Source organism: Ambystoma mexicanum, chromosome 10, assembly GCF_040938575.1.
Source record: "Ambystoma mexicanum isolate Mex_15411 chromosome 10, UKY_AmexF1_1, whole genome shotgun sequence".
NCBI lineage: Eukaryota > Metazoa > Chordata > Amphibia > Caudata > Ambystomatidae > Ambystoma > Ambystoma mexicanum.
In genome coordinates, this window is record NC_090932.1 from 112,707,739 (window position 1) to 112,725,825 (window position 18,087).

Here is an 18,087-nt window from a genome sequence, read left to right on the forward strand (position 1 = left end):
AGCATTTAGGTATAATGTAACATTTTCCTCACATTATATAGGAAGCATGCAAGTGAGTCATGAATATTTACAAGTATGTGACAAGAGAGGTTGTCATCCTGGAGACTAGAGGGGATATTTTTGTAACGCTCACCTGATTCCCGTAGAGGCGCCGGTCTTGACTGGGCGTATACCGTATCTTCACAGGTGATGTGTAACACACGGCTAGCTCTTTGGGCTGGACCTCTGTGCACGGTATATCTGACACGAAGGGTAAGATGTCTGCAGATAGAAAATATGGGATTAAGGAACTGGGCTATTGAATGTCTCTCTCTTCTTCCCTTTCTCTTCTCCTGTAGAACCCCAAAGGTTAACGCTCTCACCTTAGGTAAGTGAACGCCGTGCTCTCCATCTGCCTCGGGGCAGGGTGCTGTAACCAGTTTCTTCACTGGATAAGGGGAGCAGGCCTCTTGACTTCAGAGGACTGCTGTCCGTCGTTTACTGCACGAACGGTAAGTTTCAAGTAATTCTAATGTCTATAAAGTCTTTAGTAATGATGTTTCTTGTTTTGCAGGGTTCCGGCGATGGCGGATGACGGGCTGAAGTGAGTTGAAGATGGAGCCCGTGTGATGAATAGAAGCGCCTGGAAGCACGTAAGTAAGCGCTTGTTGCCTGCTTCACGATGCGCTCTAACTGTCTTTTTATTTTGCAGGTATAAGTTCGGAGCGGCTGCAGGGTGCCGGAATACCCACTGGGTTAGATGTGGAAAGGAGTAATGGCACGTGAGTATTAAAGTTCCCCAATGTCTTTAAACGCACCTTGTTTTGTCTTTCAGATGCGGGATGCAGCGCCGAAGGCCTCCGGAGCGTGCGAAGAGTTGGTAAGCTTTTGTCTTTCAGATGCCGGAATGCAGTGTGAAGACCTCCGGAGCGCACGAAGAGTAGGTAAGCCTTTGTCTTTCAGATGCCGGAATGCAGCGCGAGGCGTTGGTGACAGCCGATGGACCAGGTAAGTGAAGAGCTGTCACTGAAGACCGTAATGCTAACCTGTTCTTTCTTGTCTTTATAGATGTTGCTGAAGACTGGATTCAGGATGGTAAGCCTTTTTCCTTAGGCCCAGGATCAGATGCAGAAGACACGATGAGCGTTCTGCTGCAAAGGATGCAGAATAACGCAAAGCAAGATTCATCTATCGGGTGTGGTTTAAATAGCCTCCTGTAGTGCTTAGGTGTCTCCTTCCACAGCCACGCCTAGATAAGAAAAGAGTTCCTGCTTCCAGAAGAGTTCCAGTGTTCTGAATCTAGGGAGTGGCTCCTGCCCCACCCAACAGGAAAAGTAGTTCCAAACAGAAGAGGATCAGAGGCTCAACTGGCAGGCAAGTAAGCAGCATGGTCTGCTGCAGGTAAGTCCACCCAAGCATTATGAGCCCGGCGCTTCCAGCGCTGGGACTGGGCATATTTATGAGCCTGGTGCCACTGGCGCCAGGACTGGGTCCAAAAGGTCCCAATTGGGACTGGTTGGCACTCGGAACCTGGGTTATGGATCTGCTTCCAAGGGAGTTGGGAAAACCCTGACCTTTTGGAAGCAGAGATCATGACAGTACCCCCCCTCAAGGTCCCTCCCAAACCGGGCTTCTCCGGGGGTTTTGGCTTGTCAGGAAATGTTCGGTGAAATCTTTTGATTAGGCGAGGAGCGTGGACATATTCAGCAGGTTCCCAGGATCTCTCTTGGGGGCCGTAGCCTTTCCAGTCAATTAGGTAAAATAGTTTAGATTTGGAGATCTTGGCGTCCAGAATGCTTTTGACTTCAAACTCGAGTTCTCCATCAACAAGGATAGGTTTTGGAGATTTAGTTAGTCGAGTTTGAGGTTGCACGGGTTTTAATAGAGAGACGTGGAAGACCGGATGTATCTTCATGTGCGGGGGCAAGTCCAACTTGACCGCTACTGGGTTTACTATGGTAGTGATGGAATAGGGACCAAGGTATCTTGGGTTGAATGTGCGTGGCCCTTTTAGAGGTAGATATTTGGTGGATAACCAGACTTGATCCCCTACTTGATATTGAGGGGCTTCCTTCCGATGTTGATCTGCTCCTTTCTTGTATTGTTCTTTAGCCCTTTGAAGGTGAGAAACAGCTTCCTTAAAGGCTTGGGTGATTGTAGAATGCAGGTAGTCTACTGCTGGTGTTTCAAGATCTTGGAGGGGATCCAACTCCGAGGTTCGAGGGTGACTGCCGTACAAAAGAAAAAACGGGGTTTTCCCAGTTCCCGAATGGACAGAGTTATTGTAGGCATATTCGGCTATCCAAAGGATGTCTTTCCAAGTTTTTTCAGTTTGTTGCAGCATGCAGCGTAAATACTGTTCCAGAGTTTGATTGGTCCTCTCGGTTTGTCCGTCGGTCTGAGGGTGGTGACTGGTCGATAGTCTCACATCAATTTGAGCCGACCGACAGCAACTTCGCCAAAAATGAGAAATAAATTGACTACCTCGATCCGAAATTAGAACCGAAGGAAAACCGTGCAGTCAGACGATGTTTTCGAGAAATTCTCGGGCCAGAGTTGCTGCTGTTGGCAAGCCTTTGAGCGGAATGAAATGCGCCATCTTGGAGAATAAGTCCACGATTACTAGAATCGTATTGTATCCGGAGCATGGAGGTAGATCGGTGATGAAGTCCATAGAAAGCGTATGCCAAGGGCGAGGTGGGATGTCAATAGGGCGTAAGAGGCCTGCTGGTCTTTCCTTTTGACTCTTGTTTTGGGCGCATACTCCACAGGACATTATAAAGTCTCTGATATCTTTTTTCCAAGACGGCCACCAGAAGTAGCGCTTGATCTTTTCTGAGGTCTTGGCCATACCGGGATGTCCTTCCATTAAAGAATCGTGATAACAAGAGATTACTTTTTTCTGTAAATCTGTGCTGGGTAGGTATAATCGTTCTTGGAAATACAATAAGTTGTCCTTTACTGCAAAGTCCTTTCCCTGCAGATGCCAATTCTGTATGTCTGCTGGAGTTACAAGTTGCCTGGCTTTATCCTTAACTTCCTCTATGGATTCTGTGGCGATTACACCCAGAATGATTGGTACAGGTTTAGGGTTGATCAAGTGTTCTTCCACTCCCATCCGAGAAAGGGCATCAGCTTTACCGTTCTTTGTACCAGGTCGATAGGTAATTATGAAGTCAAACTCGGCAAAGAATAATGCCCAACGGAGTTGTCTAGAGGATTGGGATTTTGCGGTTTTCAAATATTGCAGGTTTCGGTGATCCGTAATCACAGTAACGGTGTGTCGGGCCCCCAGCAGATAATGCCGCCAAGCCTTAAAGGCAGACTTGATAGCCAGAAGTTCCTTGTCAGTAATCGTGTAATTGATTTCAGGAGGCGAGAATTTGCGGGACCAAAATGCCACGGGATGCAACTGATTGGTTACCGGGTCCTTTTGTGATAGAACTGCCCCCATGGCAAGGCTTGAAGCATCAGTTTCCACGATGTAGGGGAGTTCGGGGCGAGGGTGTTTTAAGATTGGTGCAGAGATAAATTTAGTCTTCAAATCCTGGAAAGCTTGTTCCGCCTCGGTAGACCATTCAAAACGTTTGTTTTTCTTTAACAAGGCAGTGATGGGCTGGACTATTCGAGAGAATTCGGGGATAAACCTGCGGTAAAAGTTAGCGAAGCCTAACATGCTTTGCGCACCTTTTAGGGAGGATGGTGATGGCCATTTGAGAACTGCATCGACCTTCTTTGAATCCATACGCACTCCGCCAGGTGATAATATGAATCCCAAGAATTCAACTTCAGTCACGTTGAAAACACATTTTTCCAACTTAGCGAAAAGTTGGTGTTGACGCAATCTTTCGAGGACCATTTTCACGTGTTTCCGATGTTCAGATTCCGATGAAGAATAAACAAGGATGTCGTCAATGTAAACAACAACACACACATCTATGAGCTCTCTGAGGACATTGTTCATAAAATATTGAAAGGCGGCCGGGGCATTGCAAAGTCCGAAGGGCATGACCTGATATTCAAATAGCCCATACTTGGTGCGGAAGGCCGTCTTCCATTCATCGCCCTCTTTTACTCGTACCAAGTGGTAAGCTCCTCTAAGATCCAGCTTTGTATATATGCATGCTTTTCTGACTTGGTCCAGGAGTGCAGGGATCAAAGGTAACGGATATCTATTCTTAACGGTGATCTGGTTCAGGGAGCGATAATCTATACAAGTTCTAAGGTCTCCTTCCTTTTTTGGAACGAAGAACAAAGCTGAAGAAGCAGGGGACTTGGAAGGACGAATAAACCCATTTGCCAGGTATTGATCCAGGTATTGTCGAAGGTGAAGGTTCTCAGGCTCGGTGAGGGCATAAATTCTACTACAAGGAGGAGTAGATCCAGGTATCAGGTCTATCTGGCAGTCATAAGACCTATGAGGAGGTAGAGAGTTAGCCTGATCCTTCCGGAAAACATCTTGGTATTCTAGGTATTCGGGAGGTAACTGGGGAGTCTCTGAAGAAATTGCTGCCAGTGCAACACCAGGTGGAGGGTGACAAGTAGAGACACATTCTGGAAACTGGACCGTTCTTGCTCGCCAATCGATCAGAGGATTGTGTTTCTCTAACCAAGGTATTCCTAGAATAATCTGAAACTGAGGGGCCTTGATCACATCGAACACGATCTTCTCATGGTGTCCATCTTGACTTATTAGCGTCACCTCTTGAGTGGTATGCGTTACTGGCCCGGAGGCTATCTCCGTACCATCCACCGTAGTAATGACGTCCTTTACAGCCTTGGGACAAAGAGTTAGATTCATCCTCAAAAACATTTCATGATCCACATAATTGCCGATGGCACCGCTGTCGACGTAAGCTTCAATCGCATGTAATCGATCCGGATGTTCAGGGCTAATGAGGACCATAGGTATCACGAAATGCGAGGTCACGGAACTGGTTTTCACGCTCGGCAAGAGGACCTCTATTCTTGTCGGGCGAGGTTGTTTCCCTGCTCAGAGTTTGTAACTTTGGTAACTGCAGCTCCTACTGCCTTCTTGGCAGGTTTCACCGGACAGTCTCGAAGAAAGTGCCCTGAGTTTCCGCAATAGAGGCATAATTGCAACTGTTTTCTCCTTTCCCGCTCCTTTTCTGTTAGAGGACCTTTCAGACCCCCTATTTGCATGGGTTCCCCGGAGTCTACTCCTTTGGAAGGAGTTGGCGGTTTGGAAAATATTCGAGCATCAAACTTGGAACGATCGGCCTTCCTGTTCTGCAGTCTGTGATCTATTTGAACGACTAAGTCTATATAGTCCGAACAATCTTGTGGGGGATTCACTACTTGGGCTAACACATCTTTGAGCTCTCCACGTAGACCTCTATAAAACAGCGTAATCCTTTTGTCCTCAGGCCATTGAGTTTCCACTATCAGTCTGTTGAAAGACGCAATATAAGCCAAAAGGTCTTTATTACCTTGTCGCAACGAAAGAAGCTCATTGTCCAAGGCCTGCCCCTGTGAATGTCTTGCGAACAGTTTTTCCATACTGAGCTGAAAAGCTTGAAAATCATGGAGGACCGGATCATCTTGATTTACTAGAGGGATCGACCAGTCTGCCGCATTGCCACTAAGGTACGAAAGCACGAAAGCTACTTTAGCTTGATCAGTTGGAAAGGCTGCTGGCCGGCATAAGAAATGCAACCGGCACTGATTGATAAATACTGCAAACCTCTTTGGGTCACCAGAAAATCGTTCGGGCGGAGCCAGAGGTACATTCCCAGGTAGGTTGATCTGCACTGGATTCATAGAGGATGTAGAAGGAAGATTTCCCCCAGATGCGGGTAACGGGATCTGTCCGGCTTGTGACTGTAGCAATTGTCTAGCGAGATCATCTGTTCGCTCCTTGGAATTAATCAGTTCCCTTCTTAGAGCGTTCGTTTCCTGACGGGCTGCATGCACTTCTGCCCTTAGTTCCCCAAGTAACTGGGCTAGCTGGTTGGTATCCGAGGTTCCCATAGCGCCTGGACGGGAGTTTTGTGGTAGGCTTTGCGTTCTGTAACGCTCACCTGATTCCCGTAGAGGCGCCGGTCTTGACTGGGCGTATACCGTATCTTCACAGGTGATGTGTAACACACGGCTAGCTCTTTGGGCTGGACCTCTGTGCACGGTATATCTGACACGAAGGGTAAGATGTCTGCAGATAGAAAATATGGGATTAAGGAACTGGGCTATTGAATGTCTCTCTCTTCTTCCCTTTCTCTTCTCCTGTAGAACCCCAAAGGTTAACGCTCTCACCTTAGGTAAGTGAACGCCGTGCTCTCCATCTGCCTCGGGGCAGGGTGCTGTAACCAGTTTCTTCACTGGATAAGGGGAGCAGGCCTCTTGACTTCAGAGGACTGCTGTCCGTCGTTTACTGCACGAACGGTAAGTTTCAAGTAATTCTAATGTCTATAAAGTCTTTAGTAATGATGTTTCTTGTTTTGCAGGGTTCCGGCGATGGCGGATGACGGGCTGAAGTGAGTTGAAGATGGAGCCCGTGTGATGAATAGAAGCGCCTGGAAGCACGTAAGTAAGCGCTTGTTGCCTGCTTCACGATGCGCTCTAACTGTCTTTTTATTTTGCAGGTATAAGTTCGGAGCGGCTGCAGGGTGCCGGAATACCCACTGGGTTAGATGTGGAAAGGAGTAATGGCACGTGAGTATTAAAGTTCCCCAATGTCTTTAAACGCACCTTGTTTTGTCTTTCAGATGCGGGATGCAGCGCCGAAGGCCTCCGGAGCGTGCAAAGAGTTGGTAAGCTTTTGTCTTTCAGATGCCGGAATGCAGTGTGAAGACCTCCGGAGCACACGAAGAGTAGGTAAGCCTTTGTCTTTCAGATGCCGGAATGCAGCGCGAGGCGTTGGTGACAGCCGATGGACCAGGTAAGTGAAGAGCTGTCACTGAAGACCGTAATGCTAACCTGTTCTTTCTTGTCTTTATAGGTGTTGCTGAAGACTGGATTCAGGATGGTAAGCCTTTTTCCTTAGGCCCAGGATCAGATGCAGAAGACACGATGAGCGTTCTGCTGCAGAGGATGCAGAATAACGCAAAGCAAGATTCATCCATCGGGTGTGGTTTAAATAGCCTCCTGTAGTGCTTAGGTGTCTCCTTCCACAGCCACGCCTAGATAAGAAAAGAGTTCCTGCTTCCAGAAGAGTTCCAGTGTTCTGAATCTAGGGAGTGGCTCCTGCCCCACCCAACAGGAAAAGTAGTTCCAAACAGAAGAGGATCAGAGGCTCAACTGGCAGGCAAGTAAGCAGCATGGTCTGCTGCAGGTAAGTCCACCCAAGCATTATGAGCCCGGCGCTTCCAGCGCTGGGACTGGGCATATTTATGAGCCTGGTGCCACTGGCGCCAGGACTGGGTCCAAAAGGTCCCAATTGGGACTGGTTGGCACTCGGAACCTGGGTTATGGATCTGCTTCCAAGGGAGTTGGGAAAACCCTGACCTTTTGGAAGCAGAGATCATGACAATTTTCTCTGGTTCTGTCCCTGTACTGATATTCAGGGCACACGTCAACATACATGTGGGTGGACAGCGTCCGCCCACTTTTTTCAACGGGTAGACGCATCCCAATTTCTGTGTTTTTTTTTTCTTTTTAACTGTGTTTATTTTTGAAACAGAGCAGAGTGATTAAAGATCAAATAACATCATAGCATAGCATACAGTTTATCATATATCCCTGGCCCCCTCACCCCACCCCGCCATCCGGCGCTCCAACCCTGTATAGGGTCTCATGAGCCCAAAGTTCCCCCTCCTGCATTGACATCTTCTTCTGTTCAAGAGGCTTCCATTCCTTCCAGGAACCTCCTGGTGTTACGGGGTTTGTAGGTTAAGGCCAGAAACTTCCTATCATAGTCCAGAAATGGAGCCCAGACATCTTGAAAGCGATGCAAAAGTCCAGCTCTAGCCGCGGTTATCTTTTCCGCAGTCAGAATGTCCTACATTTTTCCCCACCACAGCGTCATAAGAGGTCCTTCAGTGGATTTCCCTGCGCGGGCAACCACAATTCGCGCTGCCAAAAGACATTGGGTCAGCAGTTTAGCTTTCCTTCCCGATCTGGGGTAGCTCCCTGGGACCGGAGAGCCCAGGAGGATAGGTACGTGTTGGAGTGGAATCCCCACCTGAGTGATGTCTTGGATAGTGGCTAAGCAGTGTGTCCAAATGATTGAGTCTTCGGGCATGACCACCACATGTGAAAAAAGGAGCCCGGTCGGCCACAGAGTCTCCAGCAAGCGGGACTCAGGACCTGGTTCATATGGTGGAGCCGCAGGGTAGGGTAATACCAACGCAACAAAAGTTTGTACGCGCATTCCCTATTTGTTATGCAGCAGGACGATGAGTGGGTTCATGTCCATATGTCGACCCAGTTTTGGACTGTCAATGGGTGCCCCAGGTCTGCTTCCCATTGCCCCATGGCGCGCATCTTGGAGGTAAGGAAGTCATCTAGGAAGCGTTTGTATAAGGCTGAGATCCTCCCCCGAACCGGAAGTTCTTACAGGGTCAGCTCGAGGGTGGAGGAGGTGTGCGTTGCTGCTTGAACGGTTTGAGGATGGGTACACCAGTGGCGAAGCTGAATATAAGAGAATCTGTCCGATTCCTCAAGCTGAAAGGTTTCCTTGCATTGTTCGAACGTTCGGGGGCGACCTTCCACAAAAAGTTGGCCCAGTGATTCAAGGCCTCCCGCGATCCAATTTCTAAAGTTGTGGGGGTTAGTTCCGGGGGAGAAAGATGGGTTCTTGAAAAACAAAGAGAAGGGGCCCAGGCTCCTCGGGATCCCTTTGCGTCGCAGTGCCCAATCCAAAGCCTTCAAAGTGTGTTTGGTAGACAATAGCAGGTTGTTCAGCTCTGCCGTAGCAGGGGTGGGATATGCGGGAGAAAACGCAGGGGAAGGGGTAGCCGAGATTGTTCTGTCTCCACCCATCTAGGGCGCCCAGAGATCATCAGCCAGGCATGGGTCTAGGCTAGCTGAGCCGCTATTTGGTAGCTCTGTAGGTCAGGGACTCCCAGCCCACCCAGCCGTGCATTACCCAGCATTGTTTTCTGGGTGATTCTAGCTTTCTTGTCTCTCCAGATGAATTGAAGCAGTTTCTTCTGAAGCCCCTGAAGGGCAGCCGGCGGAATTGTCACGGGAAGGGTGGAGCAGGCATACAGGAATCTAGGGAGGAGATTCATTTTACTGGCCATGATACGCCCCATCAAAGAGATCTCTTGTGACGCCCACCTCTTCAAATCTCTTTCCAAATCGCGGAAAAGTGGGGGAAAATTTGCCTGGTATACTGTCTTAGGGTCTGCAGGGATTTGGACACCAGATAGGGAATCATCTTTTCATTACATTGAACAGGACATAATGGAGCTAGGGCATCACGGTCACCTGGGGACAGGCCAACTCCCAAGGCCACTGATTTGTTAAAGTTAATAGAGAAGCCCGTAATCTTCCCATAGCTAGCTATTTCTGCAAGGGCATGCCGTAAGGAGGAGGTGGCCTCCGAAAGAGTGAGCAAGACATCGTCTGCGTAGAGGGCTATTTTATGCTGGGCGGGGGCCAATCTGGGGGCCTCTGATATTTACATCGGCTCTAATTCTCTGGGCAAAAGGTTCCATAGCCAAATCAAAAAGCAGTGGGGACAGCGGGCACCCCTGCCTGGTACCGCAGGTTAGGGAGATCGGATTGGGGAGCGCGCCATTGACCCGAAGAAGAGTTTTCGGAGATTGATAGTTGGCCAGGACCATCTTCTGGAATGTGGGCCCAAAGCGAAAGGCTTCAAGGGTTTGATGCATAAACGTCCAGTCCACCCTATCAAACGCCTTAGTGACGTCCAGGGCCATCAGCACCAGTTGCTTGGAGTTACGGACGGTGAGGTTGACCAGATCCAGGGCTCTGCGAATATTATCCCCAGTGGATCTATTTCTGATAAAGCCTGAAGGGTACGGATGGATTATGTCGGGAAGGATGGGTGACAGGCGGTTAGCCAGAATTTTGGAATAGATGTTGGCGTCTATATTTAGCAAGGCGAGGGGTCTGTAAGAGGCCGGGTCTTTGAGGTCTTTTCCCGGTTTGGGTAGCAAGATCGTGATGGATTGCAACATAGAGGGGGTGACAGTACCCGATTCCCTGAAAGAGTTAAAGAGGGCTACCATGGGAGTAATTCACTGTGGCCGGAAGATTTTATAGAACCTCGTGGAAAACCCATCGGGACCAGGAGCTCGAGATTTGAGAGATTTGATAGTGGCCTCTATTTCCTCACCTGTGATTGGAGCGTCCAGGTCTTCTCACGCCGGGTGCTTCAGGTGGGGTAGAGCCGCCTTCTGCAGATATTTTCTTTGTTCACTTCGGTCTCTAGGGGGTGCGGTCATCACTTGAGCCAGATGAGCCGCTGCCAGTCGCTGCTTCTCCTGTTCTGCATATTGCACAATACCTTGGTGGTCCCGCAGACCGATAATTGTGTTGTTCCGCCTTTCTTTGGCTAGTTTGCTCACTAGCCATTTATTCGCTTTATTATTTTGGCATAATAGAATTGTTTACTTTTAGCCAGGAGATGAGCCGTATGTTCAGCATAGTGAGCCTAAATTTTATTGCGGGCGACGCGGACGGCCCGCTGTGTTTTAGGGGACCAACCTTTCAATGTATGTGTTCTTTCAGCTTCCCGGAGTTCCTCTTTAAGGGACAGGTGGGTTTGTCGCCTAGACTTGTGGTATGCCACTCCCTGGGCAATGAATTCCCCCCGGACCACCGCCTTCATGGCATCCCAGGTGTTCGCCGGGGAGGTGTCTTCATTCAGATTAACTTTAAAAAAGTTAAGAATAGTGGTGGCGACTGAGTCTCTCAAGGGCATGTCATTGAGAATCGGATCGAATAAGGACCAGCGGCGCGGTAAGTGTGGAGTGGGTTGGTGTACTCGGAGTTCCAGTGCCACCGGAGCGTGGTCAGATAGGGTTCTCGTCCCGATAGAAACTTCCTTAACATAAGTTAGTAATTGTGGCGATGTCAGGAGGAGGTTGATTCTTAAGAAGGTCCTATGAACATAAGAGTAGAACGAGAAATCCCTCTTTGTGGGGTGAAGCACCCTCCATGAGTCCACTGCCTCTAGAGTTCTGAAGAGGCGTAAGAGGCCCAGCGCCATATTGAAATCTTTGGAAGAGGGAGGATGCGATGTGTCATTCGTGGGATCCGGGACCCCGTTAAAGTTGCCTCTGATCACCATCTGGCCTTCTGAGAAGGAAGAAAGGGTCGTGCCTAAGGAGTCATAGAAGGTGGACTGTCCCACGTTGGGGGCATATGCGGAAACAAGCGTGTATAATTGGCCCAGCAAGAGGCATTTGATAGCGACATAGCGCCTTCAGGGCACAGCTTTGTGTCTAAGACCTGCGGGTTAAGAACTTTCCCAAAAAGAATCGCAGTCCCCCCTTTCTTGGTGCCATCGGAAGCTAAGAACTGCAGCGGGAAGCTTCTGGACCTAAAACGCCCAAAGTCCACTGGGAGCAAGTGGGTCTCCTGCAACAAAGCCACTCTGGCGTCTTCATCCAGGAGTCGTTGAATAATCGATTTGCGTTTGGTGGGAGAGTTCAGACCCTTAACATTAAGGGAGACAAATCGCAAGGTTCGGCAATCTGGGGCAGCATCTGCATCTACGGGGGTGTCCGAGCGAGGAGCCTGGGACAGGCCAGGATCAGCTGTCACTGTAAGAGAGCCATAGCTGGGAATCACTCTGCATCTGAACTTTTAATCTGAAGCTCCAATGGGAGAACAGAAAACTGTTCGAAGGGCGGGCTGGGGTTTCAGGGTCTGACCACCCCCCATGGCCAACTGGGCCAGAACCATGCATCGCACGAACATGGCAGGGGCAAGCAACCAGAGAAAAGAATAATTCCAAGAACTCATAGATGAATTGTACCTTGGAACCCAGCATGAACCGTGAAGGGCCTGCCGGAAGTCTGTACCTAAAGAAGGTAGGGTCGGCATTTTCCATAGGAGAGGTTGGGGAGTTAGCGGGGTAGGGAGAAGCAGGGGTCCTTAGATGGCATGCAGTCAGTTAATTTTTCCTCCCATACCTCTGAACTTTCGACCAGGGAGTTCCCCTGGGATTCGGTGGGGAAGTAGGAGCCCTGCCTTCGATGTCAGCTGCAGGGAGGGTTGGGGTGCCTTCAGTGGAATCTGAGTGCAAAATCTTATCGGCGTCTTCCAGATGGCCGATTCTCCAGAGGGAGCCATTGTAAGTAAACTGAAGTGCCGTTGGAAACAGCCATCTGTAACAAATCTGATGGCTTTGGAGGTGAAGAGTTAAGGGGCGGAGGGATTTCCTTTTGTGTAAAGTGAGCAGCGAGAGGTCCTGATAAATTTATAGGGTAGAACCCTGGAAGGACATCTCGTCCCCGGGAGTGACTTAGTGCCAAAATGGCTTTCTTTGTCGTGTAGAAATGCACTCTTGTTATTTCATCGGGGGTCGGAGGAGTCCGATTCCACTACTCGCCGAGGGCGCAGCCTGTGAGTTCGGTCTAACAGCAGCTGAGGTTTGTCTAGTTGGGGAGAAGGGCCTGAAAAAAGTTCCCTATGTATTCTGGGAGATCCTTGTCTGGGACAGAGGATGGGATGCCCCGAATCGGGAGGTTGTTGCGCCAGGCCCTATTGTCAAGGTCCTCCTGTTTGAACTCGAGGATCTCGCATCTGTCCATTAGGGTTTGAACCGAGCGTTGGAGCTCCCCCAAAGCAACAATGTGATCCTGGGAACGGTCTTCGACCACCCCTAGGCCTTGTTCCACTTCTGTGACCCTTTGGTTGGTGTGTTCAAGCTTTGTGGTAAGTTCGGCCATACATTACCTGAATTTACGACTTGATGTCTGCCACGAAGGCTTGAATGTCCTCTTCAGTTGCAAGGGATCCCTTGTCGTCTGGTGACTTTTGTGGGGTTAATTTGGCAGGGTCATGTTTTTTGCCTCTGTCAGCCGCAAGTAACATTGTGGTGATATCTGAGTTCTTATTGGCTTTTAATTGCTTAGCCATTGTGGACCCCAGCTAACAGGAGGTGAGGTTAGTTGCTCCCTTTAGTGCAGAGTAAGTTGGGGGGGGGCACACTTAGAATTGCTTTCAGTGGCGCCTTATCTTGCTAGGGGCTAGACGCTCTCACCCCGAGCTATCCTGAAGCATATAGGTGCAGGAAGCCAGGAAGATTGGGGTGCAGCCAGGTGGGGAAGAGGCCTCCGTCAACCACAGGCCAGTAGGAGCGCACCAATTTACAGCAGCATCAGAGAGCAAGGGGAAAGGGTCGTTGAGTGGGCCGGGGCGCCCCAGGAAGTGGGAGAGAGGACCCCCTCTCTGTGGAGTTGCACCACAGCAGAGCCAGAGAGGCCTTGATTCGGGCCGTTGAAGGTGTTTAGGAAAATCAGGGCTGCCCTCTCAGCCCAACATTCGAGAAGAGGCAGTGTCTCCCAATGGAGCAATGGCCGTAGCTGAAGCTATGACTCTCTGTAGGTTACACGCGAGGAGGGCTGTCGGGTGGCCAGGGGCACTTCAGGAATTCAGTGGAAAGTTCCAAGTGGCCGTGAGAGTGCGGAAGACAGCCTTCATGGGGAACCCCCACCAGGGCAGAACGGTGGGAGCGCAACCTTCCCGCTCCTCCCCTACGTTGCATCTTATATCTGGAAGAGGGCTCACCCTCTAGCCAGCCCCCCTGCTTAGAGGCGATCCAAGAAGGCTGAATGCAGGTGGGGCCGGGAACGAGCACCCCGAGGTGCGGGAACAGCTGCCGTGCTTGAAGACCTCGGCCCCTCAGTCCTGCGGAGCCGGTAGGGTCTCAGAGCCCAGCGGAGGGGTGGGGTGGGGTGGAGGAGGCCGAGGGAGCACTCACCGCTTCAGTGGAGTCCTGGGATTTCAAGGGCAGCGCCCCTCAGCGCGGCGGCAGTCTTCGTTGTGCTGGGGACATGGCGTCTGCCCTGGAGTGTGCGGGCAGAAAGCAGGGGGCGAGCAGACTGTGTCAGGGGGCTCCAATGGGGCAGCCCCTGTAGTCGGAAGGACCTCGGGGGAAGGCACCAGCGTCTGAGGTTCAGGCTGCTGAAGAGACACCGCAGGCAGGATCTTCATGAAAGGCTAGATCATCCGGAGCGTTCTCGCACAGAGGCGCAATGCCAGGGCGAGCCCTTGACCGCCATCTTGAGTTGTCCAGCATCAGAGAGGCAAAGCCAGGGAAGCGTAGTACGGGGTCCTCCAGTGCCGAAACTCCCCAATTTTCAATTGGTGGGGTCCCCAGACCCTTCTATAGTGTGGCAGAAAAGGTGAGCTTAAATAAAGATGCCATAACCATTAAACCTCCACATATTCGGCGGGCCCAGCACAGAGGCCATCAAGGGAGCTGTGTTCACACTAGGATTTCACACCAGGTTGTCATGTTTCTAATGAAGACGCTTACCCACAAGAACACATACAAGGGCCTTTAACCGCACCTCTCATGTTTGGATTTTGTTTTCTTTGGAATATTTAATTGGGTTTAAAAGGTGGGCACCTTTTATACTTTACTAGTGTAGTTAGTGTAAATGCTCATCTCAGATTATTTATACATATATTACCATGTTTTCGCTGCTGCATACGTAGTGGTCATTATTTTGTGAGGTCACTTCCTGTGATGTCACTACCTGTGATCTTATCAAATGCCAATTAAGGGCCCCACGATTCATTTGTCGCACTTGGGCCGCCAAATCCTGTGGCCGGCCCTGGTCTCACTTACTTCAGTTGGTACTTGGGAGTGAGCTCTGCTCTGCCCAAGGAATCGCATATAGGAGTAGCAGCCCCATACAGCGCGGATTGAAGCGCGCAGTACCGGAAACGTCCAGTAGAGGGCGGGCTCTGCAAAGCTTCCCATGCCAGCTGTTTCCCAGCTGTCAAGGGACTGAGGGAGGAGTGGGGGCACGAGGAAAGGAGGCGGAAATGGAAAAGGGAGGAAGAAAGTATCAGAGGTCACAGGAAGGAGGAGGGGGCGGGGAAACGGGAGGCGATGCAACTGAGGACGCAGCCTTGGAGTATATACATTAGAGCGTTCAGTACATGTTTAAAAAGATCAAACGCCGGGAAGAGAGAAGGGGAGACAGTAGTAGTACGCTGAAGGGAGAAGGGGACACACCTAGACACAGGGAAAGGGAAGAGGGGGGCAGAAAGACAGGGCAAGTAAGCGACACACGACCAGAGCAGGATTGGGGTCCGCCTCAGGCGACCAGTATTTTCATGGACATCCCCCTAAATTAGAGAATGGGCGGTACATTATGAGGTGACGCGGCGAGGTATGAGGTAGGTACCATAAACAATGCAGAGGGGGAACGGGGAGAGGGGCGACGAAGAGGAGAAAGCAACACCTGATGGTGAAAGTGGAAAAGCGGCAGAAGGAAGAAAGGAGCGAGAGCTAGAACAGGCTGGCAGAGAGGCTCGAAAAGGAAGGGGCGATTGGTTTACCTGTGAATTAAAGAGGTAGAAAAAAACATGCTTTTTCCCAAACTGCATTTTATTCATATAGTACATAAGGACAAGGTGAAAGGGGGGGCGTGGCCTGGAGCCGATGGCGAGCAGAGGCTGATTCGCCGGGCTCCGGCCGAGACGCCGTTTTCGAATTATTTATCTCCGGCTCCAGAGGGTTAGCAGCCCCCTGGAAAGAACGCACTGGTGTGCGAGGCGATCCCGCACAAAACCAGCTAGAGGGGTCGGACTCTCCGGCCTCCCAGACGTCGGCGCGGACCACCGAACGCACTCCCTCCCCCCGCCGCGCCTGGATCTAAGATGGCGGCTCACGGAGCCTAGCGAAGCCTCCGTAAAGCATCCCCACCAGCACACCCAGGCGGGGAACATCGCGGAGAAGCACCACAGCGGAGCGGGCCTCATCCTAACACCCGACTGTGGCCGACATCCGATCCTCACCCTACTCCCCCATCATCACGACGGAAGGCCTCGGATGACACTACGCGCCGGAGTCGCCTCATTTTTGAGCTCCGCCGAGGCGCAACACTGCACATCGGAGACGGCGGTGAGGAGCCCACCTACCTCCAACTTTCTCCCCACCACCGGAGACCCGCTCGAAAATATACACGCCGCGTGTTCCGGGGACAGGAACGCGCGGCGACACCAGCGGCCTCCCCTCACTGGACGTACACTCTTTCACAGGGAGGCGGCTGCCGGGTGGCCGAGCCGGAGGAACTGCAGGGACACTGGGCTGCTGTGGCCCGTTGTCACGCCCGATACCCCGGAAGACCGCCAAGAGGCACCAGGTCGCGGAGAGATCGAGCGCACAATCCCGGCGGCGCTCCCCACCCGCGACCTGCATCGTCCACTCGGCTGGGCCGCCCAACTGGACTTCCCCGCCGGGGGGAGACAGCTTCGGCCCCCCCCTCCTGGGCCTACACTCAATTGCGGGGTGGCCGCCGCTGGCTGGCTGGGTCGGAGGAGCTGCTGGGGCACTGGGCTGCTGTGGCCCGTTACCTGGACCAAAGGCCCGGAAACTAGAGGCGACCCGGAGGACAGTGACGGTGCGCAAGGCCGCGGAGCAACAGTGAGTACGGCCCCGACCACCCTCCCCAACCACAGCCTGCATTGTTCCCAGCTGGACTCCCTCACCAAGAGGGGACAACCTCTGCCCTAAACGCCCCGGCTCCATCACCCTTAAGCCCAGGGGCAGAGACACGGGCGCCAGGATAGCGGACAGAACACCCGGAAGAGCGGAGGAGTGCCCCACCTCATGCGCCCCACCTCACGCGCCCTGGATAACCTCTAACTACTGAAACAACGACTCCCCTGGGCACAACTCACCCTAAAACACCACTCTGGGCTATTTAAGAGAGCGGCCTTGAACTTCACCCCTCCAGACTCAGGACTCCGGGGCAACCACTATTACGCCCCCAACATGGCCGCCAAAAAAACCAGGGCCGCCACCATGGACTCCTTTGTCTCAGCCAGGGCTAAGACTCCCACCCAAGCCAGGGCCAGCTCTACCGAAACCATTCGCTCGCAAGAGTCGGACCCCAAAGATAACCACTCCCAGATAATGGATGCAATTGCCTCACTAAAGACCCACATAGACTCCAAGATAGACGAGTTTAAAATTGACATACAACTCATCCGCCAAGATGCCCGCAACCTAACGGAAAGGGTGACGGCCATGGAGAAAGCTACAGAGGTGGGGTCCGCGGCCGCGGCGACCCTGCAATCTGAAGTTTCGGACCTAAAAAGGAAAGTCACATTCCTAGAAGAGAGGGCGGAGGAGGCCGAGGGTCGGGCCAGACGAGGGAACATCAGAATCTTAGGTATCCCGGAGGGAAATGAAGGCCTAAATACCACGTCCTATGTTGAAACCCTGCTGCTACAGGAGGTTGGGGCCGGCAGGCTGACCCAGGGGTTTTCGGTGGAGAGAGCCCACAGGTCCCTACAGAAACGACCACCCCCTGGATCGCACCCACGGCCAATTATAGCCAAGATACTAAACTTTCAGGACAGGGAAACCATATTAAGATATTCCAGGGAAACTGGCCCCATTATACAGGGCGAAGCTAAGATTTCCATATACCCGGACTACACCCAGAAAGTACAAAGAGAGAGGAACTCGTTTGTTCCGATCAAAGCAAGGCTTCGCCAACTGAACCTTAAATACAGATTGCTGTACCCGTCCCGCCTGAAAGTTATTCACAAAGGGAGGGCAATCTTCCTCGAGAATCCGGAAGCGGCCAACATGTGGCTAGAGGACAATAACCTTGCCGACGGTGCAGATAACCCAGGTGGGGAAGACTGAACCTCGGGGGAGCAGAGCCGGACCCCAGGGACCCTCCACACCGTCCACACATGAAGCACAAATAGCCGGACCCAAGCAGGTAACCCAATTAACAGTATATCGTATGGAAACGACCCTCGTTTGGCCTCGCCACCTCGCAGCAACCCCGCCCCCAGCGAAAGAACCACCGGGCGAGTTTCTGCCCGACCCAACTCGCGCCCGACTCCCGGATGGGCACAGACGGCGCGAGAGCGCCTGAGCACCGCGACACAGTTGTAGTTGCTGGGCGCACCAGTTTGAGTTATGTTATTAGTTTAGTTAGTACCATAGTCTTCGTTCTACTGATGCTTGAAAACACT